General features: G+C 43.0%; 1 pseudogene; it reads right to left on the bottom strand.

Moving 5' to 3' along the window:
• Positions 1-1,145: 1,145 nt before the first annotated feature.
• LOC138083448 (pregnancy-associated glycoprotein 1-like) lies at positions 1,146-14,366 on the bottom strand (annotated as a pseudogene).
• Between the last annotated feature and the right edge of the window lie 11,389 nt (positions 14,367-25,755).

Below are 25,755 nucleotides of genomic sequence, written 5' to 3'. Positions count from 1 at the left end.
TAGTTTGTAGCTCCACCCATGGAGAAGCTCAGAAAGGCTGAAGGCTCTGTGTTCCCTGGGTTCCTGATACATCCATTGCATTCTCCCAGCAGCATTGGAGGCCAAGGAAGGGGCATTCTGGGCCCTGGAGGAGGGAGATGCCTCTGGGATCCACTGGGGCTATCACTTACCAAGTAGGACTATAAAGAAGAGAGCAGGCATATGTGGCAGAGAGCTGGTGACTGGGTATGGGACAAAAGGGAACCAGCTCTCCATGAAGTACCTCATTCAAACTCCCCTGGAGGTGAAGCCCAGTGATAAGATCATCTGAGATGGGATGAAGAAAGTCTATTTCATTACCCCTTATAAGTCCTCTGAATGAGGAGGTGGTGGAGTTGGTGGGTCATCACAAACTCTTTCATGGCCTAGACCATCTCCCACTTTCTTTGAGCCTCCTCTTCCCAGCTTCAGTCATGTAGTTCTGGAGGGAATTGACAATCATGCGTGCTGCTGGGTCAGACCCCAAGAGCATGTAAAGCCAGTCATAGGACCCCATGGCCCTGCCAACATGGCTGATCTAGGACTCCACATGTGATCTGAGGTAGGTCATTCAGAGAACACCCTTGAACTCTGATGTCTTCAATCTTTTCTTTCATTATTGGAAATGTCTTCAAGATATAAAAACCTGGGGCAGGTAGTTTGGACTTCCTCACTAGTTGTAGAATCTTTGGAAAGAAAGTTGCAGGCTCAGACCATTAAAGAAGAGGGAATGAAAGAGTGATGATATGAAATAGAGAACTGATGACTCCTAATTTCTTGGGTCTGGTCACTGAGATCTTTATATTTGCTCTGAGTCTTGTGTCCTGGATTCCCAGAATCATTTCAGAGAGTCTCCCCTTTCCTTGAAGCCAGTTGGAGGTGGGCTTCTCTCAACTGTGATTCAGACTTTGTTCTAGATCCTTCCCAATCATTGTACCCCTCCCAGACACAAACAGAGGCACCTGTTTGTTTCAGCACCATTAGGAGTGAAAATCTTTATTCTTTACTGAAAATAGGGTGTGCAGACCAGCAAATACAGTTCACAAGCATCCTGAGCAGGAGTACCCTACGTGTGGTTTAATGTTTGCTCGGAGTGCCCTTACTGATTCTTGAACCACACCAAGCATTTATACTGCCTATGCCAGGCCAATCTTGTCATTTCCTCCATCAAAGACTGAGAAATACAGTCTCAGGAAGATGTCACCCAGGATCCAGGTCTCTCTAGATGTCCTCACTGTGTTCTCTTTAAAGGTGGTATAGCAGCGGCCTATAGAATCGTGGGGGAGTCAGAGACACACACCAGTCAGGCTCAGCCCCTATAAGATACTCCCACAAATATCTAGACCTAGCACAATTCTTGATTTTATTTCCCTCTTTTGGTAAGTAAGTATCAAGGGAGTTTCTAGGGGATATGAGAGTTCATCCACAACCAAAAAGAGCCAAGACATGAGGTTGCCATGAGGAAGGGTATAGGGGAGCGAAGGACTGGAGTTGGGGATAGAGAGGAATGATAACAACAAAGTCCTAATGTAGACTATAAGGAAATATATTAACTATCCAGTCATAAACCGTATGAAAAAGAATAAGAAAAGAATATATATTTCTTCATGTGTATAACTGAGTCACATTGCTGTGCATCAGAACTTAATGCAACACTGAAGATTAGCCACACTTCAATAAAAATTTTAGAAAAGAAAAAGAGTGTCCATAGTTCTCCTCTCTCCCTGTTTCTTTATTTCTGACTCCTGCTCATTGTTTTCTCTTCAGAGAATGCTGGTTCTCCACCTGCATCCGCAAAATCCATACTTCATTAAAAATTTTTATTTTGTATTGGAGTATAGCTGATTAACAATATTATAAGTTTCAGATGGACTGTAAACAGACTCAACCGTATGTATCCATGTATTCTGGTCCCCAAAATACCCCTCCCATCCAAGTTGTCATATAATTAAGTGGAGTTCCCTGTGCTACACAGTAACTTGTTGTTGATTATTCACCTTATATAGAGCAGTCCCCACAACATGTTCTTGAAGACTTTACTTAGGAACTCTGGGAATCCTCCTTCAGCTGGTACTCACCTTCCTTGGCCCCTTCAGGCTTGGGTGGGTAACGTATTCTGGTTCTCCATCCCCACCGGTCAGTCTATAGTCCTCATCACCCCAAGTAAGTCCCCAGTGGCCCAATGCAGAGCATCTTGGGATGCCATTTGCTTGGAATCCATTGCACTTTTGCCTAGAACCAAGCAACAACCATATAGCTCCATGAGTTTACAGTTTTAGAATTCCTGAAATTCCCTCCCTTCCTCAAAGCCTTCTTTGAGCCCATCAGCCAGCTCTGCCCCTAGGCAGCTGACATAAGGCTTCCACCCTGTGCAGGGGCTGAGCAGTCACTGCGAACTGTTTATTCACATTAGCATCCAGCCTCCCCACAGAGGGGTCGGGTAGCCTGACTCACAAAGCGGGCACCCAAAGCTATGGGAAGATGCACCCGAGAACTAGGGTGACCACGTAATTTATCATCCAAACCAGGAAAACTGCAGGTAGGGAAAGGAGACTGTCAGTCCCTATGGTGGAACAGCACACTGGGACTGTCCCCAGCCATTCTCCTTGTCACATGACTTATTCAGGGACTGCTAGAGCTGACTTTCCATGTTCATCCATCTGAGGGTTCAGATTGAACTGAAGCTCTTTGAAAATTGAGGACCTGAGTGTTCCCCTCTGCTTGTGATTCCCACCATGCCAGCATGGCGTGGTGTCTCCACATTGATTTCAGGATGATCAGTGTCCCAGACGGCCCTTTACTCTCACCTGGTTCATGTTGTGGGAGGCTCTGGCCCAGCCACTGGACTCAGCAGCATCTGCAATAGTGCGAGATGGCCTGCAGAGGGCGCCCTTCTCCCTGCAGCAGGCCAAGTGTTCCAAGTTCCTATTTGAGAACCACCCCTCAGGCTTCTCCCCTCACCTTGAGGATGTAGGCTTGAGCTGGGCCTGGGTAGTTGATACCATTGATGGTGAGGATAATAGAGGACAGGATATTGACTGCAAAACATGAAACGTAGTGCTGTTAGAGAGAGAGGGAGAGAGGTTGGCCCTGGGGATTGTTTTTTTGCGCGTGGAGACTGAAGGTGACCCTGAGGCATGACCCTTCACCACGGAACTCCGTGGTGTGGCACCGATGAGTTTCTGGATGTTTTTGACCAGTGTTCTTGGGCCAAGGATCAGGGATATAGCAGTATCCACAAGGGCTTCACAGCCACCAGAACAAGCAATAACCTTTCATTTCTTGGAGATGCTGAGAGACAGTGTGACAAAGCAGGGATCAAGGTCAGGCTGAGTCTCCTCAGAGCTGCCCCTTTCCTGACTGTCTCCTAAACAGCCATTTGTCTCCTGCCCTCTTTTCCTCTGCTCCCGACATGATGCCTTCCTTGACATTCTTGAATGCAGTACTTGAATACACCAGGCTCTTTTGCACCTTGACACAGTCTGGTCTTCCTTCCTATAGGAGTCCCCTTCCCTTTGACTAGCAAATTTCCTCTCATCTTCTAGATTCATGCTTAATTGTCATGGTTTCAGGGAAATTGTTCCCCCGGTGTTGATCAGTCTCCTTCCTTCATAGTCTCTGTAGACACTTCCTCATATCTGTTGCTGCTGCTGCTAAGTCGCTTCAGTCGTGTCCAACTCCGTGTGACCCCATAGATGGCAGCCCACCAGGCTCCGCCTTTTAGTGGGTTGCCAGTGCCTTCTCCTCCTCATGTCTAGCATGTACCAAAGTCAAAATTCATTATGTGGGCAAGTCACTTCATGTACATCTACCTTCTTAGATGTGAGGGAGAGTTTTATTCTCCTTGCCTCCCTCAAGTGCCTGGCACAGAGTGGATGCCCAAAGCTTGTCTGTTCAATTAGTGAATGACGACTTAGAAATCAATAAGAAACCTCCAGAGAGCTGTATCTGGTGGGGAACAAATAACGGGTTGCACACAGAGTGAAGATAGAGATTCGCAGGGGCAGCAGATTCTCATAGTAGGGGGAGAGAGGGGCTCCTCTGGGAGAGGGTGTCTCCCAGCACTGCTCCTACAACCAGCTCAGACCCTGAGACCCTGGCCAGGAAATACATGAGTAGCCCACACAAACTCCAAAGGAGAGGTCAGCTTTTATCTGAGGGTATCCCACAGAATCCTATCAAGTATGCCTCCTCTCCTCAGGTCACTCCTGGATCCCACCTCCCTGATTCTCTGTAATAGCCCCTGTCCCACTGGGTGCCCAAGAACTTGGAGTGTCTTTTTTTTTAGTTGCTTTCACGTCTTAAGACTGCAGCCAACCTCTCTCCACTGCTGGGTAGCTGCACCCTAAGAAGACCAATTTTCCCCATTTTCTCAGGACTGTCCCTGTTTTTTAACTGACATTTATCTTTACTGAGAATTTCCTATGTCCTAGGTAGCCTTCGACAGTCGGTCATCTTATCATAACTCTGTTCTGGCTGGAGATATTCTCCCTGATCTTCTGTTTACCACACTGTAGAGTTCTCTAACCATGCTCCCCATCTCAAAGGGCAGCGGGTGTAGCCTTCTCAGAGCTACATATACCTCTCTGGTGCCCTTTAGGACCGTGGGGACCTTTTAACCCATGAGGATTATGAACATATGGGTTGTTTGTGTATTTATGTGCTTGTGTCTTTGTTTGTATGTGTGTTTGCATGTGCCTCTGTGTGTGCTTGTGTTTCTCTGACTAGCTATGCATATTTTTATGTGTTAATGTGTATGTTTATGTGTGTCTGTTTGTGTGTTTCCACGTGTCTGTGTGTCTGTCTCTGTCGTTGAAGGTGGTGTATATGTCTGTGTGACTGTGTGTCTGAGAATGCATTTGTGTGTGTCTGCCTGTGTCCACGTACAGTAGTGGGACCATCGCTTGGGCTGACCCTCAGAGGGAGAGGCTTACCTGTCCATGCGTAAAATCTAGTCACCCTCTTGGATCGATGGTACCCAGCTGAGCTCTCGCTTGTAGTAGCGGTGGTCCACCCCACCGAACATCACCACACTGCCTTCCCACTCGTCTCTGTAGAGAGAAGTGAGGGGGAAATCCTTGAAGGACAGCAACAACAGCACTGTCTGAGAGCTGTGCTTGTCCACCCATCAAGGCCCTAATAAGGTCCTCATATACAGATGCATAAATAGCGTCTAGGAGAGATAGAGATCCAGACTGAGGTCTGTTAGTCTCACGAGTGGCACAGAGGAGGTTAGAAGCTGAATCACTTGTCTGAGCTCCACCCACTATGTCTTTGAAAGATGCCCTGGACCTCCAGCAACCTGAGTGCTCAGACAACCTCAGAGGACATGGTGCTGAAGTATTTGGCTTTCCCATTGTCCATCTTGACATTTTTCAGGAAAATCAAGGCCTGGGACTTCTAACGGTGTGGGTTCAGGTCACACAGAGTTGGCTCCACTGGCCTTTGACCACTGTCCAAAGGGCCCCACACTCAGAAGGGACCCCACTTCTGCTCTCCCTGTCTGAAAATGACTAATATTTCTTGAATGAGGGGTCCCACACTTTTGTGTCCCACAGTTTCATTTTTCACTGGCTACACAAATGGGGTAGTTGGTCCTGGGCTCTGTTCAAACGCTAATGAGGAAGGAAAGATATCCACCATCCTTCTCCTTCCTTACTTATGAAATTCATAAGCAAATCGTATTGCTTTTTCCTCCAGCTTGTTTCCTGTTGCCTTCCATTAGCCTCCCTCATAAGTCACCCAGCTACACCAAGTTACTGGTCTTGAGCCCAGGAATAGGGTTGTGTTCCAATAAAATTTTATTTATAAAAGCCAGTGGTGAAGCCAGGTAGGGCCCTGGGGCCATAGTTATCCTTGATTATATTACTCATAGGATACTTCTTTATCAAGTGTTCTATAACTTTTGTGCAACTGAAAATATCTTACAGTTAATTTAGAGAAAGGAATTGTCCATCTCAGACATACTTGCTCAAGTAGAAGGCAAAAACAGGCTCAGAAATGGCACCTTCATTCTTCAGCTTGTAAAATATGGGCATGGTTCCAGAGAGGATATGTTCGGATGGTTCAAGCCCAAGACGCCATCATATCTTCTGCCGTAAAACTCGTATTCCGCCACGTTTAGACCGAATTGCTGGTCAGTACTTACAAGGTCCCCAATCCGTGGGAGAGAAGAGTGATCCCACTTACAGATACGTGAGGTGGGGCTAGGACTGGGCTGGGGTGCATTGCCATTAGATCCTCAGAGAAGAATTGAGGCTGGGCTCTGTCTTTGGTTGCCCACAGATGGTTAGAGCAAGGTGGAAGGGGAATTTGGGTTCTATTTGAGACAGGGTGTGAATTTTAAAATATTTGCCCCTCTGAAAAACACCACCTGAGTGATTCAGATTGGCCTCATGGCTTCTGTCCAGGTGGGGCAAGCAAGAGTCAGGCCAGGCCCCATTGGTTCCACCTTATGGACAAAACAATTGAGAGCAAGATAGCCTTCTCTTTGGCATCACTGTGACTTAATGACAGGAATGGACTCTGTTCTCTGTAATGTACTGTGGATTCTGCATCTGTCCAAGAAGACAAGGCACAAACACAATCTTGCTTGCAGGGTTCTATGAAATTGCTGCCTGGGGGATTTACTTTTGGGGATATGTGTATATTTCTGTGAATGTGTATGAGAGAGAAAGAGAGGCGAACTACTCAAGTTTTGGGGGGGAGGCAAGCCATAGGTTTATTAGACTCTGAGGGTCCTCTAGAGTAAGAACTCATTTATCAGGCCCCTTGACTTCTCAGGCCTCCAGTTTCCCACTCTGGATACCTGAAGGCCTTGACTGCACCCAGGGTCCCCAGATCAGTTTTATCCTGTCCCCAAACACCCCACAGCAACTTCAGTCCTGAAAAGCCAGCCTAACTCCACCTTTTATCACATGTGTGCTCCCAGCAAGGCCCTTGCTGTCTGGACCTCAGTTTCCTCATATGTCTCATGAGCTAATCAGAGTAACTGCTTTGTGGGGTTGTTGCAGAATTAAACAAGTTATCACCTGAAAATGGCTGGAACAGTCTGTGAATATAAAAGTGGGTGTTTTTTTCCTGTCTTCTTACTCCCAGCAAACTGAATCTTGAACTGCTCATGGGCAGAGGACCTGCAAGTCCACACCTCAAGCCACCCTCTGGGTTAGCTAATTCATTTGCTCGTGTGTCACCACAGGCACTGCCTCCCCAGGGACAGGATCCTGTGGGTAAGATGGTCAATGTCTATGGGAGTTAGGATAGGAAGGGTCCTGCCGAAGGGTCCTGAATCTGTTTTGCAAGCAGGGGTCACTGCATAACCAATCCTGATTCAGCTTCTCTTTACCCAAATGTTGTCATAAGCAAGAAATCAATTCATGCTCCCAGATCCATAGGTAATCCTGAAGGTCTTTTGGGTAGGCCACAAGGTGGAAGACTTGTAATGTCTGAACCCAACTTGTGTAGCTGCAGACCCAAAGATGAGTGTCATCAGGTGCCAAGGGTGGAAACAGGGCAACGGGCAAGTGAAGGATGGTCTGGGTACAGGGTGTCTGTACTCACAACAGGCTAGATGGGGGCAAAAGAGGGAGGGCACACACAAGTCAGATGAGCCTGTGTCAAAGATAACCTGGAACTAATGTAGAGCATCTACCTGGAGAAAGAGGGAGTGGGTTAGTGCAGACCTGGCTATCTTCTGTTCCCACACTGATGTCTTCCTCTGGGTGTCATATATCTCTTGAGATCACTTTGCAACCACTGTGAAGCTCACAGCCTTTTTGTCACAGAGGTGCTTGCATTTGATTTTTTTTTTTTCCCTGTGCTACATTGTATGCAGGATATTGATTCTATGACCAGGCATTGAAATGGTACCTCTGGCATTGGAAGCGCAGAGGCATAACCACTGGACCTCCAGGAACGTTGGACACCCAGGGAAGTCCTGGGGCCTTCATTTGAAAAATTCTGTAGTCTTTTCAAATGCAGCCTTAGCACCCCCTTCTCCAGGAGGTCCTTCTTATCAACCCCAGGCACTAACTCTAAACTCAGACCACATTCGAGCAATACCACACAAGTGACCCTTTCATTTGCCATGTATTTACTGTTTTCCAATCTCTCAGGCTGACATGGGCATTCTTGAAGACAAATAAGCCCTTTTTCTAATCTAAAAACAGTAAGCATTGTGTTAGATTCTTATGGCCTTACACGGAATATGCGTTCAGTAACTTCGTACTGCTGTGATTCTTGCATCTGTGGAAACTGAATTCTTCTGCCTGGTTATTCACAGTTGGTTTGCAGTTTGTTCTAACTTCTGATCAGAGATAGTTCATTCTTCATCTGTAATTAGTTGACTCCCTTAGTTCAGAAGGAGCTGCTGCTGCTGCTGCTGCCGCTGCTAAGTCGCTTCAGTCGTGTCCGATTCTGTGCACCCCCATAAACAGCAACCCACCATGCTCCACCATCCCTGGAATTCTCCAGGAAAGAACACTTGAGTGGGTTGCCATTTCCTTCTCCAATTCAGGAAAGTGAAAAATGAAAGTGAAGTCACTCAGTCATGTCCGACTCTTAGCAACCCCATGGACTGCAGCCTAATAGGCCTCTCCGTTTTGGGGTTTTTCCAGGCAAGAGTACTGTAGTGGGTCATCATTGCCTAATGCTCAGAAGGAACAATCTCCCTCAAACTAATGACACATCTTTGACACAGAAATGGATGTTTACCTGCCACCTGGTAATTTCTGGGCCCAGTCACCAAAACCAACAGTTGAGGATGAGAGTGCCTTCTCCTCTGTGGGGCCCCTTTTGTCCAGTGTTTCTGCCTCCTGCAGGAGCCCCAACCCCAACATCCCACGTGGCATCTCCAGATGAGCCCCAGTGCTAGGTTAGAGCGTCAGGTGGCACTGTGGTGCACCATCCTCCTAAAACACTCACATCCATGATGTTCCTCAGGGGGTGAATACCTTAGAGATATTCTTTCACCGAACTTTTGAGAAAGAAAACAAAAAAGATGCTACAATTAACTGTCAGTGTTAAGGTATAATTGTCTTAGTAACGGTACTGTGTGCTTTCCACTCATTTTTATAAGTCATCTTATTATAAGAATTTTATGCATATTCCTGGAAACGACTTGAAAATAGGTTTGAATATAGATTCTGTTCTGTAATGTTGGATAAGCCATATGACCATGTGTGGTCTCATTCTCCCCTTCAGTATAATGGTGGAATGTAATGAGTCAAACCCTTCAAATAGGATATCTTGGGGATAAGTGAAGTGATGGATATAAAGTGCCTGATAAATAGGAAGTCTCAACAATGACAACCACTAGCATTGCTGTTGCCAACCCACTATACCCTTCTCATAGAAGCTCAGGGAAGGAGGTAGAAGGGGGATTCCTATCCTCTTTTACAAGGGGGGAATTTGAAATGCAAGAGGCTTGTGAATTGGCTGTGATCACACTGCTTGTCAGATATAAAACAGTGTATAAATAGCTCTCTGCATCTTTCTCCAAGTTGAAAGAGAAGGAGAGTTAAAAGAAGAATCCAGGAGATTGGGAACATGTTCAGGAAATGTAGAAAATTAAAAGAAAATTTAAAAGAAAACACCACAGAGAGGAATACACTCACAGAGACTTCCAAAGGGATGGAGAGATAAATGATAGTGATATAGACATGCAGACATAGAGATATACACATGGAAGTAGAGAGGGAACAAAGAACATGCTAAATAAAACCTAGAAAAGTGCTATTCCCCAGGGCCACACCTACATCTGCATTGACTGTGCACTCAACAATTGCAAGGAGTTCCAATTCCAATAGGTCATGACATGACTGGACCCCAGAGTTGTGTAACTATGCAAATCTACACCAAGAATTTTGGGTCCAACAATTCCTATAGCAAGGTACTTATCAATATTTAGGGGTTGAACTTTAAGATTGTCAGGGAAATATTCCATTCCTCTAAACCTGATGAGTAGAAGAATAATCAGATGAAAAGAAAAATCACAGAAAGGAAGATGATGTGGCTTACAGTCTCCATACTTACATGACTCTGCAATCTGAGAAGGCCACCAGGCCAAGGAGCACAAGCCACTTCATGCTTCTTTCCTGGCTCCAAGTACTCAGGGAAGTTCAGGTTCTTAGCATATAGTGGTGACTGGGAGCCCCTAGTGATATATATGCTCTGACATGCCTTAGTTTAGCCCTTTAAGCCAATAATAGGTCTGAAAAAAAACACAAAGGTCTCAATAAAATCTTTATCTTCATCAGTGTCCTTGGTGAGTGGATTTTGAAGCTTCACAGAATACAGAGAATTGAACTGCAATCTCTTCCTTGAAGGTTGGCTGGAAAAATATACTGATCTGCATGGACATCTCAGAAAATGAAGAACCTTGCCTAGATGGAGAAAATACTGCTAAGAACATCATAAAAATGGATATTAAGGGCCATGTTCAACATTCTTGGTTTCATGCCATCTTCCTAGCCACTTCATGAGATACGCATTGCTGTCTTCATTGGTGAGGAGATTGCTAGGTGGATAAGTTGTCAAATGGCAAAGTGAAGACTTCAGGGACAGCCCAGGGACATACAACTGGCTTTAGGTAGTGGGTCTGAGGGCAGACATCATGGGCACCTATGATGCCAGGCTGCATCAAAGATTTAGAGCAGAGCAGTACTTCAACTGCATGGTTTCAATTTTGGAAGAAATGTCAGATGCATCCACAAGATATTTTATATCATCCAAAACACGTACAAGGAAGAACTGTGTGCTAGGTTCTGGGTTAAAGACTTCAAAGTCAAAGTTGATGAAGACAAAGTAATCTTCAACTTAAGAGACCTAGCAGTTTAGTTCTCACAAAGTAATGGTCCCAGGAGGCAGGAGATATGATACTAGGACTAGGTGGCCATGTTGAACCCTGGGTCACACAGGCCTTGCCACTGGGAGCAGCATTTCCTCCACTTTTCCCATGCTGGAAAGCAGGTTAGTTGGATATGTTTTCAAGAGAATCAGAAATTTGGATATTTATCTACAATCTACTGATTTTAACATTAGTAACTAATTTTTTTCCAAGAAAAAAACAATGGGAATGAAATCTCCACAGTGATGTGCTGGAAACAGCCTTCAGTCTCTGCAGGTTTTTATTTCTCACCTAGAGTTTGGAGTGCAGTGGGGACAGAGAGAAATTTAATTCATGTTGGTTTATTTAAAAAGAGACTGAATGCATACTGAACATGTGTGTTTCCTTTCTATTTATAAAGGAAGATCACCAGGGACATACAAACCAACAAAATTTAACTGCTGAAGATAAATGGATATATATCTGATATAATTTCCCCATAGGGTTTTTGTTATGAAAAATTTTGTCTGCCAAACCAAACATACAAAAAATAATTTTGAAATGTCTTCCCAATCAAAGAAGACAAAACTACTGTGGCAGCCAAAGTAATGACAATTGTGTTTAATGACTCAACCAAGCCTCCAGGGGCCTATTCCTGCATGAGATCTATCCATGCCTGTCCTCTGAATACAACAGGAGCCTCTCCTTTTGCCAGGTGTGTTTAGATGGGGCACTGTGACTTAATCCTCATTTTTGCATGTTGTTTAAATTCAGTTCTGGTGGTTAAATCCCAACAGGGGGAAAGTGACATCACTGAAAAATGACACACATATGTGCCCTTCGAACTATGCTTTTGGAGAAGACTCTTGAGAGTCCCTTGGACCGCAAGGAGATCAAAGCAGTCCATCCTAAAACACAATCAGTCCTGAATATTCACTGGACAGACTGATGCTGAAGCTGAAGCTCCAATTGTTTGCCCACCTGATAGGAACACCTGACTCATTGGAAAAGACCCTGATGTTAGGAAAGCTTGAAGGCAGGAAGAGAAATGGAAGACAGAATGAGATGGTTGGATGGCATCACCAAGTCGATGGACATGAGCTTGAGTAAGCTCTGAGAGTTGGTGATGGATACGGAAGCCTGGAATGTTGCAGTCCATGGTGTAGCAAAGAGACGGACACCACTGAAAGGGCTGAACTGAACTGAACAAATGAGAACAAAGAGACTGATCAATCTAATTGCAGCAAGTTAACTAGCTGCCCATAACAACACATTACTTAAGTAGCTTTAAAATTCAGAATTATGACTATATTCAGAGTGGAATATCTTTTAAGGAAAAACAAAAGTATGACCTGTCCAAAACAAAGCCAAAGAAAATAAAAAGAAAAACAGGAAAGAAATCTGAAACTTTATTCAACAACTAAATGTTCCTCATAACTTCTGTTATTGTGACAGAATCATATGCATGTTAACAGGTAAAAGCAGGACAATAATTAAAATTAATGTTCCAAAATAAGCCTTTCAGTGGCTAGAAAAAGAGGTTCACAGGTAACAGAAAGAAGTTTAATTCAAATCCTGCTGTCTTAAATCTTGAACTGAAAGCATAAGTTTGTACCAACTAATTATATTCCTTTTTACTTTATTTTTTAAGGAAAATGTGTACTTCTTACTCTGACCAATGAAAGCCTACAAGCAATGACAACTTGATAACAATGACTATTCAGAGGCCTCTCATGTATCTTCTAAATACATTTCCCATCCAACGATGCATGGATTCTTAAAGAGATGGCTGATTTCAGGACTGTGTAAAGAAATGCACAAAATAATCTTGGGAATCTTGAAGGACCAGAAAGCTAAGGCACTTCAAAGCCCAATGGGGACTGGACAGAAAGTTTAAGGATCCAAATGAAAAGGCCAAACATCTACCAGTTTGTTGGGCAGAGTGATGTTTCTGCTTCTCAACGCACAGTTTATGTTTCTCATAGCTTTCCTGCCAAGAAGAAAACGTCCTCTGATTTCATGGCTGCAGGCACCATCCACAGTGGTTTTGGAAGGTAAGATGAAGAAATCTGTCACTGCTTCCACCTTTTCTCCTTCTATTTACCATGAAGGATGAGCCTGGATCCCATGATCTTAATTTTTTAATATTGAATTTTAAGCAGGCCCAAATGTGTCCAAATATTAATAGGCAACATCTTATTACTCTGTGATAGATTGCTAGGGCACCAACTCACCATTCTGAGCACTGGTAAAGGAAAATAATCATCAATATTTATGCTATTTTTTTTTCTATTGAGCATAGGTTATGTATCTACAAACAGTTCCAGGAAAACAAGCTAGACTGTCGATTAGGAAGTGATGAGAGAGTGATGGGGAGCAGCTATAATACAGATGAAGTCTCACTCACTGGCCTGCAACTCACCTCCTGTGGAGGTCCGGTTCCTAATATACCAAGGAGTGGTACTGGTCCTGACCCACTGTGCTGGTATTGTGGACTCGTGCTCTAAACCCAGTAGTGGGACACTCTGTAAGATAATCCACCCTGCAACCGCCCAGTTTCTGAACAAACGAATGTCATTACAATTGGGAGAGGAACAGTTGTTTCATCCTAAAGGAGAACAACCAAGTGCAACATACGACTACATTCTTTCAATAAACTGTGAAAACTGCTTTTTGAGAATCAGGGAAATTTGTACATGGACTGAATATTAGATGTTAATTTTATTGGGAACAAAGTGCATTTTTTAAACATCCCATTGTTTAACCCCAAATACTCATTTATGTACATTTTGTGAATTGTTCATCTAGTCCCTAAAATACTTCAGGAAAAATGAATAAAAAGTAAAAAAGAGAATGAAATGATTTTCTGTCTTGATTTAAAAACAGATCTGTGTAGTTGCTATGGGTAGAGTTGTGTCCACCCTTGACTCCCAATGTTTTGATATTAGGAAGTAGGGCGTTTGGGAAGTACCCAGGTTGACATGGGTTTTGATGTTGGTCCCTCATGATGGGATTAGCCTCTCTCTATTTTCCTCTCTTATTCTCCCTCTTCCTCCTTCCCTTCAACCACCACATGTGAGAAGACAGCAAGAAGAGAAAGACTGATGCAAGTCAAGAATGTCTTCCCCGGGAACTCAATTGGCCACCCACTTGATGTTGCATAGTCTCCAGTCAATTACAACCAGTGGGACTATGAGGTTAGTTTTGTACTTATTGATGCCAAAATGATAAAACATAGCCCTTATGATACTCTTCTTTATTATATTTGTTATGTTTGAAATCGTTTTGTAGTAAGTTTATAGAAAGTCCATTTTGAAATTTCTGTCTTAGAGATAACCTGAGGAATACAAGATAGCAGATTCAGGAAGGTCCCCGGTGAAGGAGTGATTGGAGGACCACATGCTCCTTACTCCAACTCATCTCTTGTCATCTGAAAACCGTCCCCCACACCTGATAACCTTACCATGACCACCACGACCACCCACCGCCTCCCCCCACCCCGCCCCGCCATCTGCATCTCCATTACCCTGCTAATCTGAGTCAACTAGCTGGAGATGTTAGTGATTCAGGACAGGGTCTAGAAGCAGAAAGAACATGGGCATTTTTAGAAAGAATGATCTGGGCAGACCCATCCTTGGTTTTCCCTTCTATAGTGCCATCTGCATGTGAGGGATTGGGCCTGGGTAGAGAGGAAGCCACAAGTGGGACTGCGTGGATATTTGCAAGAGAAGGGAGGAAGAATTCAGAACCCTGGAACCAGGAGGTGGGCAGCTTGCACAGGACGCAGGAGGGAAAGAAGAAGCACTGGGAAAAGAACAGTGCCTACCTGAGGGCCAGACCTACCTGAGTCTTTTGTTTAAACTTGGAGGTCTCGTCATTCCTGAGGGAATTCTTGCTCCAGATGTGAAAGGGAGAGAGCTGTACTCACTCCTATTGAGTCACATGGAGAGGAACCACCTCCCCCAGAGCCCTTTGATTCCACTCTAACTGTGGGTATCATCCCAAGCCAGAGTGCAAATGGCAGGTCATCCAAAAGATGACCTGCTTTAAATAGTATCTAAAATACTACAAAACTTGTTGAAGAGTCCTGGCATATCTAGTTCCCCGAGTTTTTTGGCAGAGATGATTCATCAACCTAATTTGGGTTTCTGCTGAGGAATCTACAAACGTCCCCATCGGTCACTTCTGACTTTTAAGTACCTGATCTCATCCCACAGAACCTAAATGATGGTACGTTCCTCTGGGTAAGGCCTCTAAGGTTGTCAGTGTCAGAGTAGCTGTGTGCCAAGTGGTCTACCACTCCCAATTCTGATCCCAAGACCCATGAACATCGCCAGACAGTTACAGCCCCCTGCCACCAGAGGCAGCCTCAGCATCCTCAGCAACAGGCACCTTTAAGCCTCTTGTCCACTGATTGGCACTGAGCTTCATCCTGGATCAAGTGTTCTGGAGCAAGTCCAGTCTCCCTCATCCAAGAGATGGGAAACTGAACCCTGGGTTGTATGACTCACTCTAAACCTGTAGGTACATTAGTGAAGAATTGGGACCCAGGAAATCTGGTTCTCAGAGTAGGAGACTTCCAAGAAGGGAAAGATGAGAGAAAAATCCATTGCATCCACTGTTGGGCAGCTCTCAGATCTGTAGGCACCAGAATGGAAATCCTTTCCCGTTGCCCCTCAAGTCTGGTTCTGAATTTATCAGCAAACCTACCTTCTTGTAGCAGCCAGAAAGCAGTACTGCATGCTGTTTCTTCTGCGTTCCAGGCACCGTGGGGAGCCCCAGCTGTCATGACCCTAGGAGGCCATCGTGCAGGTGGTGACTGACTCACTCCCAACTCAGAATCCCCAGAGCTCCAAATCCTCATTCAGACAACACAGACTTTTGGGTGACTGGAAAACATGAACCTCCATTCACAGTGAAAAGCATTTTCTTCTCAGCCTTCTGGCAACTTAAATAAGTGTCTTATGTTTCCTCAGGGAACCCCTGGCTGGGGAGGCTGAGGTCGGAGATTAGCCTGCATGCAGGGGAATATGTTCTCTCTTTGATGCTCCAAATAGACCTTGGAGATTCAAAGACCTTGAGAGAACTACCATCACTCTTATGTTTTTTTAGGGACTTTGCTTTATGAATCTGGTCGGAGAACAAGGACAGAAACTCAGGACAAGGCTGGGTATCTCTGGGTACCAGCTGACTGTGAGTTGAGTTCCAGCCACCGGGCTTAACAGTAGGGGCTGATGTTATTCACAGGCCACCTTTGAGAAAGCAAAAGAGGAAAGAGTTTTTGGGCAGAGAGCAGCGTGGTCAAAGGGGCATGGGAATCACACAGTGCAAGATGAAACAAAAGGCATTTTTTGTTTCTTTACTCTATCAGTTTTTTGGCCTTTCTACTTCTGAGAACAAGTACATGGAGATAGTCAGAGGCACTGGTGGTGCCCCTGGAACCTGATGCTCCTGGTGATAACCAGTTTGTGGACACACCCCTGAGTTCAGAGCATATTCAGCCTCATGATAACCCAGGTTCTCCCTTCTTAGGAAGGCTGGCATGGCTCATGGCTGCTAACTCACAACTGAAGAATGGGATGAGGTCAGGGTGGTTTACCTCTAGGCCAAGTTCCAAGGATGGAAGGAAGATTGACAGTGGAATGGTATCCATTCATTAAACTTGGTTACCTTGGTCCTTAGCAGGGGCTACTTTCTACATCTAAAATGTTTTTCTCCCAGCTTTTTGCATGGCCAGGTCCTTCTCAACATTTACCATCATCTCAAAGGAGTCTCTCTCAGGCTTGCTTTCCCTGGTCACTCCACTCTCACAAGCAGAGACCCCCATCCAAAAAGTGCCTAGACATTTCCTTCTATCAAAACAATAAGTATAGTTACCAATGTGGAAAGGTGGCAGAGGGATAAATGGAGAGTTTGAGATTAATATATGTATACTACTTTATTTAATAGATAATCAACAAAGACCTATTCTACAGCACAGGAATTCTGCTTAATAGTCTGTAATATCTTGTATGGGAAAAGAATCTAGGAAAGAATGGATACATGTCTATGTATAAAGGAATTAGTTTCTCATACAACTAATATTAATACGATGCTGTAAATCAACTATACTATTAAATAGATTAAAAGCAGGTTTTTTTTGTTTGTTTTTTGTTTTAATGCTTACATGTAGAGACCCATGGATTTATTTAGACTCGCAGGATTTCAGACATGATGCTGAATATGCCAGAATGGGTGCAGAAATCTAGACATTTTCTGAGGTTATATTTTCCTGAGCTTTGGTGTTTTGCTTCCAGTGTCACCTATGATTTGTCTTTGGAGGATCTAATACAAGGGCTTGAAGACACTAGCTGGGTGTTAGTTGAAGGATGAGAGGGAGGCGCTAGTGGGAGAGTGAAATCCCAGCTCCCTAGCCTTAGGTTGGGGCACGTTTGATGCACAACTTACATCCCAAGTTTCCTGTGAAAACAGGCTCTTGCTTCCCTTTCCATGACTTGCATGATATCTGACCCAGACTGGTATCATCCTTTTTCATGCCCTGCTTCCCCTGAAACCTCACTGGTTTCTCTGCGAGATTTTTTTTTTTTTTTTTTAATTTTGGCTGCACTAGGTCTTCATTGCTGCTCAGGACTTCTCTATTTGCAGCGAGCAGGGGCTACTCTGTAATTGCAGTGCACTGGCTTTTCAGTCCTGTGCTTCTCCTGATGTAGATCAGTCTCTAGGGCACTCAGGCTCAGTAGTTTTGGCCCACCGGGTTAATTGCCCTGGGGCATTTGCGATTTTCCCAAAGCAGGTCTCAAACGCATGTCTTAAGCACTGGCTCAGAAGGGAAAACCCTCTGGAAGGAATTTGAAATAAATCACTTTTACATGGAACTTGGCACCATGGTCTATTTATGAGGAGACTGAGAGAGGATTGTCCCTGCTTCAAGCAACCTCCTGAGATCAGGACTGACTGAGGCTCCCCTCCCAAGGGTTCCTACAGGATCTTGAAGCTGTCCTGCCATGTGGCTTTGTTCTTTCTTCAGTTTCTGGATCCCACACTAGAGCACAGCTTCCAGAGGGCAGGGCTGTCACTTGACTCACTTCTAAGTATACATCAGTAGGTACTGTCTCATTCAGACCCTAATGTCAAGACAAGGCTAACACAAAGATCAGTTATTCTAATATGAGTGTTAAGTTACAGGTTCAACGAGTGTAATCAAACCCTAAAGAACATTATCTTAAATACAATACCATTTCAATTCTCTTTCATATAATGTTAGTGCAGGTCTCTCCACAAAGATGAGAGTCCACTTCTTTCCTGTCATATCTTCCACCTGTGCTACTTACTTCTGGTCTAACATGGCTGCTCCAGGTGCTGTCATTACATCTGCATTCCAGCTAGTGGGACAGAAAAAAATACTTCTGTTTGGAAGTGACATATCAGCTCTACTCAAATTCCACTGGTCAAAGTATCTTCCATGTTCATGGAAAACTTGGGGGTTGTGAGCACACAGAAGGGCAGGGAAATGTAATCCTAGTTCAGAACAGTCATGAGGAGTAACAAGGGCCACCACCCTTCACTCATATCCCTGTATTCATTCTTGTTTGGTTCTCCCCACAGAGCTCTTGGTCTGTTTTGGCCTGCAGATATGGAATTGGATGAGGTTAACAGAGAGGACATGATCCAGGCTGTACCAATATGGAGAAAACAAGAAAGAAAAGAAGATAAGAAAGTATAAAAATTCAAAATCTAAAAGAGAGCATGCTTATAATCATAATTTTGCATTTATACAATTCAGGTATAATAGTTGATGAATCAATTTATAAAATAAAAGAATAGAGACATGTAAAACATACATTTATTCACTAAATCCAACAAAATAATAAGGCTATATCATATTAAATACATAGTAGTATCGGGATTAAGTTTGGATGCACATTGCAAAAAACTAAAAGAACTATAACTTTAGCAATATAAACTTGATTTTTCTCTCCCACTGAAACAAAGCTGGAGGTGAGCCAGCCAGAGCTTGGGTGGTATCCATCTCCTAGGTTACACGGTTGTCCAATACAACTGCAGGAGATCCAGCCATCACAAATAAAATCCAGACAACCGTTAGGAAAAAAGTAGGGAAAGGAGGAGTCCCATCTCTCAGCTAAATCAGCTCCTTGAAAGAAGTCTTTAAAGAATTCCCTCTTAAACATCTGCTTGCATCTCAGCTACCAGTCATGACTAATAGCCCGGCTGGGTAGGTAATACAGTCCTGTAGTTACTGGGCTCATGGCTATATAACAAACTATTTTCAGTTTTGAAAGAGAAGCACAGAATAGATCATTTTGTAGGTAGCCTGCAATGCCTGCCTAAAAGAACAAACCTTTTCTGAATGGATAAGGCTGAATGGCTGGGCACAGTGTGGAAGCCAGGAGAAAGGAACAGCAATGAGAAACAGCTAGATGGACCTGAACTACTGTGCTCCAGAAAAAAAGAGGCAGACTGGTCAGTTGAGATCTTCTAAGGACTGAAGTGAGGATTTTACACAGCACACGACCCAATTTGGTTTGAAAACTGCTTTTCCAACTGAGGTCCCAAATCTCTCCCAATCCTTCAGCTTCTAAATATCTTGTCTTTGTTACCTCACATTCTGACATACCTGTCTCACCTTGCTTATTTCTGTTCACATCACTTCTTCATCTAGTCTACCAGCATTGCAAGATCCAGAACTGAGGAGATAGCAATACTTTCTCGAAATGGGTAGAAACACAATGACTATTTCTACTTTAATATTTGCCCTTATCAAGGTCTTATGAAGGACTGAGATGGCTAGAATTATGGAGGTCTCACATTTGAGGCCTGGTAAAAAAACATTTATTGTTACATTGGTTGTTGGTGGTGATGCAGTCTCATAGTTCTTGTACGTCTGAGAAAATATTTTATCTTGTTTTTGATATGTATTTGTCTTGGGTATAGAATTCTGAGTCAATTATATTTCTCTCAGCATTTTAAGATGTAATGACGGTGCTCTCTGGCTAACATTGTCTCATATGCCTAATCTGCTCTCTTTCCCATTTTTCTTCTATTGTGTCTGTTTTTCCTTCTGGTTATATTTCTTTGGTTGATTGTTTGAAACAATGAATTATCATGCACCTTTGAGTAGTTGTCCCATTTCTTGTCCTTGAATTTATTGACCTTCTGTGTTAATGGGTTTAAAGCTTTGATCATATCTGGAAAATTTTCAGCCAGGAATTATGAAGTTCTTTTCTCTATTCTCCTTCTTTCACTTCCTGTGGGATTCCATTTACATATATTTCAGTATTCTTAAAGTTGTTTCAAATCTCTGTGATGCACAATTGTTTCCCACAGTCTTTTCATTCCTATTTTCCATGTCTCTATTTAACATACTCAATATTCTTCAGCTTCATGACTGTTAAGATTATTATCCTATGAAGCATTTTAATGTCCTTCCCTGATAATTTTGTAATGTATATTTTAACAGTGTTTTTACTAATTGATTTTTCCCTCATTTTGGATACTTTCTTGCTTCTTTACACACTGGAAATTTTTTTCTTCTTAAATTTATTCATTTATCTTAATTAGAGGATAATTAATTTACAATATTTTGATTGATGTAGGACAAATATTTTCACAATTGATATGGAAATCTTAAGTTGGATATTGGATATGGCAATTTATACCCTTTGGATGCTGGATATTCTTAATTTTCATAAATTATTCATGGAACTGTTTGCAGACACTGTTAGTTTTTTGAAAACACTTGTATTTATTGAAGGCTTGCTGTTCAGGTTTTTTAGTTGATATAAGACCAGCCTTTAGACCAGGTTTACTATTGCCCACTAGTAAGGCAATATTGTCTTCAGGGCTATACTGATGTCATGGGAATTATGAATAATTTCCATGCTGGTGGGTGGGGACACCATTAGACTTGGTGCAATTTGAGACTCAAGGATTGTTCCCTTTAATCCTGACCAGTACTATTAACTCTCTGCTGAAAACTAGAAGGGTATCACCTGTATACTTTCACAGTTATCTGTGTCTAGCTCTCTCCAGTGAACTCTAACTCTCTAGAGTCTCAAATCTTTCTTCTTGGGAGACCGTTTGTCTCTGCCTAGATAGCCCTTGCATGTATGTATTAGAAACTATTTATAGATTTGCGGCTTTGTAGAACTCACCTTGCTTGCTCCCCACCTCAGGAATCAATTATCTGCTGCCTGACATTGGATGTAAAAAACTGCTCTTTCATTTATCTCTTCTATTTACAAGTTTCTTGACACAGGAGAATAAATGAGTCCTTTGCTCCTCTATGTCTAGCAAAATGGAGGTCCCCCTGCAAGCAGAACTCACTGAATGCCTTGGGAATGCTAGGTGGTGACTTCTGTGCATGGGTGCAGACTTACGATGGTTATGGGTATTTGGGGAGCCCTGTCTTGCTAGAGAAACATGACAGTTACAAATAGCATTTGCTAAGGGGTATGTTCAGTTCAGTTCAGTCACTCACTCACGTTTGACTCTTTGCAACCCCATGGAATGCAGCACGCCAGGCTTCTCTGTCCTTCACCAGCTCTTAGATCTTGCTCAAACTCATGTCATCGAGTCGGTGTTGCCATCCAACCATCTCATCCTCTGTCATCTTCTTCTCTTCCTGCCTTCAATCTTCCCCAGTAATAGGGTCTTTTCTAATGAGTACGTTCTTCACATCAGTTCACCAAAGTATTGGAGTTTCAGCTTCAGCATACATCCTTCCAATGAGTATTCAGGATTGATTTCCTTTAGTATGGACTTGTTGGATCTCCTTGTAGTTCAAGGGACTCTCAAGACTCGTCCAACACCACAGTTCAAAACCTTCAATTCTTCATTAATCACCATTCTTTATACTGCAACTGTCACATCCATACATGACAACTGGAAAAGTAGCTTTGATTATACTGAACTCTTTCAGCAAAGTAATGTCTTTGCTTTTAAAAATGCTGCTAAGTTTGTCATAACTTTTCTTCAAACAAGCAAGCATCTTTCAATTTCATGACTGCAGTCATCATCTGCAGTGATTTTTGAGCCCCTAAAAATAAAGTCTCTTACTGTTTCCATTGTTTCCCCATCTATTTGCCATGAAATTATGAGATTAAATGCAATGATCTTCATTTTTTAAATGTGGAATTTAAGCCAGATGTTTCACTCTCCCCTTTCACTTTCATCAAGAGGCTCATTCGTTTCTCTTCACGTTCTGCAATGAGAGTGGTCTCTTCTGCATATCTAAGGTTATTGATATTTCTCCCAGCAACCATGATTCCAGCTTGTGCTTCATCCAGTTGGGCATTTTGCATGATGTACTCAGCGTATAATTTAAATAAGCAGGGTGACAATATACAACCTTTACTTACTCCTTTCCTGATTTGGAACCAGTCTGCTGTTCCATGTTCAGCTGTAACTATTGCTTCTTGACCTGCATACAGACTTCTCAGAAGGCAGGCAAGATGGTCTGGTATGCCAATCTGGGTAAGTTTTCCACAGTTTGTTGTGACCCACACTGTCAAAGGCTTTTATATGGCCAATAAAGCAGAAGTAAGTATATTTCTGGAATTCTCTTGATTTTTCTATGATCCAGTGGATGATGGCAATTTGATCTCTGGTTCTTCTGCCTTTTCTAAATCCAGCTTCAACATATGGGATTTCACAGTTCATGTACTGTTGAAGACTTGCTTGGAGAAATTACTTTGGTAGCATGTGAGATGAGTGCATGTGTGTGGTAGTTGAACATTCTTTGAAATTACCTTTCTTTGGGATTGCAATGAAAACAACCTTTCCAATCCTGTGCCACTGCTGAGGTTTCCAAATTTGCTAGTGTATTAAGTAAGCACTTTAACAGCATCAACTTTTAGGATTTGAAATAGTTCAACTACAATTCCATCACAACCACTAGCTTTACTCGTAATGATGCTTTTTAAGGCCCTCTTGATGTCACATTTCAGGATGTCTAGCTCTAGGTGAGTGATCACACCATCGTGTTTATCTGGATCATTAATATCTTTTTTGTATAGTTCTTCTATATATTCTTTCAACCTCTTCTTAATATATTCTGCTTCTCTTAGGTCCATGATATTTCTGTATTTTATTTGGCCCATCTTTGAAAGAAGCGATCCTTCTTTACCTCTAATTTTCTTGAGCAGATCTCTGGTCTTACCCATTCTGTTGTTTTCCTCTATATCTATGCACTGATCACTTAGGAAGTCTTTTCTAAATCTCTTCTTGCTATCTTTGGAACTCTGCATTCAAATTTGTATGTGTTTCTTTTCCCTCTTGCCTTTTGCTTGTCTTCTTTTCTAAGTTATTTCTAAGGCATCATCAGACAACCGTTTTGCCTTTTTGCATTTCATTTTATTGAGGATGGTCTTGATTAGTACATACAGATCAAAAAAAAGAAGATTAGTGCATCCAGTTCCATTATTTCATGCAAATACATGGAGAAACAATGAGCCCAGTGACGGAGTTTATTTCCCTGGGCTCCAAAATAACTGCAGATAGTAACTGCAGCTGTGGGAAAACAAAACAAAACAAAACAAAACAACACTTGGTCCTTGGAAGAAAAGCTATGAAAAACCTTGACAGAATACTAAAAAGCATAGACATAACTTTACCAGCAAAGATCTGTACAATCAAAGCTATGGTTTTTCCAGAAGTCCTGAGTGGATGTGAGAGTTAGACCATAAAGAAAGCCGAGAACTAAAGAATTGATGCTGTTGCACTGTGTGCTGCACAAGACTCTTGAGAATCCTTGGACTGCAAGGAGATCCAACCAGTCCATCTTAGAGGAACTAAGTCCTGAATATTCATTGGAAGAACTGATGCTGAAGCTGAACCTCTATTATTTTGGACAATTGATGGGTAGAACTAGTTTATTATAAAAGACCCCGATGATGGGAAAGATTAAAAGTAGGAGGCAAAGGAGAAGACAGAAGACAAAATTGTGGGGTGGCATCATTAACTTGATGAACATGAGTTTGAGCAAGTTCTGGGAGTTTGGTGATGGACAGGGAAGCCTGGTATGCTGCACCCCATGATATAGCAAAGAGTGGACATGACTGAGAGATTGAACTGAACTGATTTACAAAGGACAATCAGGGATCAGGAATAAGTTTTTAAGGAAGGAGGAAGGAACAAACCTGGAAAGCTGACAATTTTGGGTCAGCAGGCCATTTCAAGCTGGATAAGCTGTAGGGAAGCAATTCTATGCCAGGTGGAGAGAATGGTAAGAGAAAGGCAGGGTGGCAGTGCTGGGATTTCCCAGAGGACCAGATCCCACATCTATTAAACTTTATCAATGTTTAATATTGTTAGGTGATTGGAAACATGAGTTTAGTTTGGAAGTGGTAGAGCAATATTCAATGGAAAGACTGATGATGAAGATGAAGCCCCAACACATAGGCCAATGATGTCAAGACCCAGCTCTTTGGAAGAGACCCTGACACTGGGAAAGATTGTGGGCAGAAGGAGAGAGATGAGAGTATGAGATAGCATCACCTATTCAAAGGACATAAGTTTGAGGAAACTACATGAAACAGTGAAAGCCAGGGAGGCCTGTTTTTTTGCCAAACATGTAATCACAAAGAGTCAGACATGGCTTAGCAACTGAATGATACCAATGAGGACACAGGGTCCAGTGAAGGCTCTGGTCCTGTTTGGATTGGAGAAAGATTTAGTTGGTAGGGGAGGCTTCCCATCCTCTGGTGCAGGTCCTTGAATCCAAGGCAAGGAGCACAAGATTGTAAATGTGTTACCAAAAATTGTTTTCTAAACAAAACAAAACAAAAACTGTTTTCTGTAGGAGAGAGAGCTTTGACTGAATTTGTTCTCTAGATTTTACTGAGGGTTGTCGAAGGGATCTGGAGTGGGCAGAATCTGCAAAAACCAGGTGACTGGCTGCTGGAGAGTGATGCTTGTGGTAGACATCAGGCACTAGGTGCAAAATGGATCCAGTAAAAGTGTCCCTTCTGGAGTGTACATGCCAATGTATCACATTGTTTCAGCAGATCACTTCAAAGTCGTTTTGGGGCAAGCAAGAAATGGATGTGTGGTTTGCTTTTGTCAATTGCTGTGGGTAGTTAGATGACTAAATGTCTGGTTACTTCATTGCATGGTTGGAATCATACTTGGGAAAGAAAACTAGATCAAGTCCACACATATTTGGTCATTAAACAGCAGGCATAGGAAGGTTTCTAAGGCAACTGTAGGTAATTTAAACATGAGGGGCCAAATGGGGACAGTTACTTTTAACAGGCTGAGATTGGACTGTACATGTAGTCATAGTTGTTTCTATGACAAGTAGCCATAACAGCAACTTCTTGCTACGCTGGAGATGTGGGAAACCGAAAAGAGACCAACAGCCTTACAACTCTCCTTGCAGTGTGATTTCAAGCTAGAAGTAGTTGACAAGGAAAGGCAGACTGGTAAGCCTGGGAAGGAAGTAATCTGAGCCAGTAATGATTCGCTCTTGTTGGGGCCCAGAAAACAGAAGCATCGGCTCAGTCAGAGTTCTGGGTCAGGTTCAGAGATAGATGTCATTTGGCTTGAATCAATATTTAGCCTTGGGGATGGCAGCCATAACCTCTAAACAGAAGATTTCCATCTCCCCAGATGGCAAAATAATTCATACTTTTTCCAGACTCAGGAACCCAGGAAGCCCTCTCAGGGCCACCTCTTCTTAGCAGGCACACATTCATCTAGAGGTGGATTTATCATCATCATGCCCATTGACCAGATGAGCAAACTGAGGTTAAGGGACTTCATCAAGGTCATACAGCTAAGCACGTGAAAAGCCAAGCACAAACCAAGTGTAACAGTCCTCAAATTGTGTGTTTTTGCTCCACACCCAGTGGGAGTGGTGGGTGGTCATCTGGCAACAATGCTTAGGCAAATGT

The sequence above is a fragment of the Capricornis sumatraensis genome, chromosome 8 (genome assembly GCF_032405125.1).
Source record: "Capricornis sumatraensis isolate serow.1 chromosome 8, serow.2, whole genome shotgun sequence".
NCBI lineage: Eukaryota > Metazoa > Chordata > Mammalia > Artiodactyla > Bovidae > Capricornis > Capricornis sumatraensis.
Note: the sequence above shows the minus strand (reverse complement) of the source record. Positions and strands in the feature narration are given on the sequence as shown.